This window comes from Puma concolor, chromosome B1 (assembly GCF_028749965.1).
Source record: "Puma concolor isolate L17-30 chromosome B1, mPumCon1.1.hap2, whole genome shotgun sequence".
Lineage (NCBI taxonomy): Eukaryota > Metazoa > Chordata > Mammalia > Carnivora > Felidae > Puma > Puma concolor.
Window position 1 is genome coordinate 51,344,289 of NC_141670.1, and position 2,512 is coordinate 51,346,800.

The 2,512-nt window shown below is 45.4% G+C and overlaps 1 pseudogene; it reads right to left on the bottom strand.

Annotated features, from left to right (window-relative positions):
* Positions 1-577: 577 nt before the first annotated feature.
* On the bottom strand, positions 578-1,331 carry LOC112858907 (large ribosomal subunit protein uL11 pseudogene; annotated as a pseudogene).
* Between the last annotated feature and the right edge of the window lie 1,181 nt (positions 1,332-2,512).

Consider the following 2,512-nt stretch of genomic DNA (forward strand, 5'->3'; position numbering starts at 1 on the left):
AATAAATCTAGTGCATAGGCTTGGTAGGAAAATCAAATGCAATCATTTGCCTAAATGAGCCCACAAATGTTCTTGGCATATAGGAGTTTCTCTGAAAATGTTTATTCGTTTGCCTTCCTCCTTGCCGGAGCCTGGTTGTTGCTACATTCATTCCTGCCTCCCTAGCTTTGTTCACGCAGGTCCCACTTCTGCCTCTTTTTGAAGCCTACCCAAAGCCCAAGTATTTGTTAAGATTCAGCTCTACTTTTTTTTTTTAATTCTTTTTTAATGTTTATTTATTTTTGACAGAGAGAGAGAGACAGAGCATGAGCGGGGGAGGGGCAAAGAGAGAGGGAGACAGAATCTGAAACAGGCTCCAGGCTCTGAGCTGTCAGCACAGACCCCGAAGTGGGGCTCGAACTCACAGACCACGAGATCATGACCTGAGCCAAAGTTGGACGCTCAACAGACTGAGCCACCCAGGCTCCCCCCAACTCTACTTTTTTTATATTCGTCATGAAGTCCTCATTAATCTCAGTACTCTCTCTACCTTTGAAGCCTTTATGATCCTTTATTGAAATATTTTCCTTTGTAGTTCTTAACTAGCTGGGCATTCCCCTGCGCCACTGTCGATGTCATCTATGATGTCATGAGGGTGGTGGCCATCAATATGGCAGCTCACAGATTGGGCAGTCCCCAGGATCTCTCTAGTGATTCCAGAGAGTTCTCTGGCTAGAGATCGGTGCTGCGTCTGTCAGGCAATGTCGATAATCTTGTCAGAAGTGATGTTTCCGCTGTGCTTGATGTTTTTCTGCTCCTTTCTGTATCTTGGCGGTTCCTTGAGGGCTTTGATCATCGGAGCAGAGCCAGAAGGTACCACTTCAATCTGGGCCTGTGTATTCTGAATGGTCACTTTCACTGTCATCCTCAGACCCTTCCCATCACCAGTTGCATTGGTGATGTCATTACAAACTTCTTTTACAGACAGACCCAGGGGACCGATCTTCGGGGCCAGGGCAGATGTGGCACGGACTGCCCCGCCTGCGCACCTCAGGTATATGCCTTTGATCTCTTTGGGGTCGAACTTAGGCAGCGTGGTGGAGGCGGCTAGCGTGGGACGAACCAGGGTTTGGGATAACCGAAGAGAGTTGCACCTAGGCCTCCTCCTAGCCAAAAGCCTCAAGTGAATGAGATATTAGACACTAAAATTTAGGGGTCCCAATAAGGCCATAAACAGAGAGAAGCTCTCATATAAAGAAAGGAAAACACTCAACAGTTCCTGAGTAGTGACGAGTGCTTTCCCTGTACAATTATGTTTATCCTCACAATGGCCTCAACAGGGAGGTCTTCATAGTCCTATTTTGCTGATGAGGAGCCTTTGGTGCAAGGTCACAGAGCTGGAAATGGCAAAGGTGGATTTTGAACCCACCATTGGTTGCACACTTCCTTTTAGGTTGGATTGCCGCCTTCGCTGACATTTATGTTAAAAAATATTGGTTTTTAACTCACGAGTGATAAGTCCACATTTAGTTTTTGAAAAACTACAATGGTAGCAGAGATGGTTCAACCTCTCGTTCAACATAAATTAATTTTTGTCCCCGTGAGTCAAGGTAGCTTGTGGTTTACTCAGTGTGACTCAAAAATGACAGTTTTATGTGCTTCAGAGGGAGAACTGGTTGACTAATGGGTAGTTCAGAAACCTTTTACACACAAAGAGCTCAATAATTTCCCACTTTAAAAGTGTCACTTGCAGGTATCAGTTAACGACCAGCAATGGCTACTCAACAAACAGGCATTTATGATGAGTGCTTCAGTGTGAGAAGTTGGACAAAATGACCTCTTGGGGCCCTCCCCATGGATGTAATCAATCTCATCAAACCTCAGGCTCAGTTGGAGGCCAGAGTGGAGCACTGCTCTCCTGTTTTGAGCTGTTACGTTCCTGTTTTGAAGGAACACACCTTATCTCCCCAACTGGGAGGTTCTGTGAGGGCAGAGACTTGACTTTCGTTTTTCTCCCAAAGCAGCAGGTGCAGAATTGAGCACGTAGTAGGTACTCAGTAAACACTAATTGAATGATTACTTCAAGATCTTGTAACTCCAGATGCTTATAATACGGGGACACTTAAAGCCGGGTCAGAGCAACAGGGGACTCTAAATAATGGTCCTGAAGAGCCATTATAAAACAGATTGGGCAGACTCCCCAGTAACAGACAACATTTATTGCTTTAGAGATCTAGTAGCCACTTTGTTATTGTTGTTTTTTTTTTTTAATTTTTTTTAAATGTTTATTTATTTTTGAGACAGGGAGAGACAGAGCATGAACAGGGGAGGGTCAGAGAGAGGGAGACACAGTATATGAAGTAGGCTCCAGGCTCTGAGCTGTCAGCACAGAGCCCGACACGGGGCTAGAACTCACGGACCGCAAGATCATGACCTGAGCCGAAGTCGGCCGCCCAACCAACTGAGCCACCCAGGCGCCCCTGTTATTGTTGTTGTTAAACATGGACTTAAGTAAAAGAATAGGTCTCTTTTC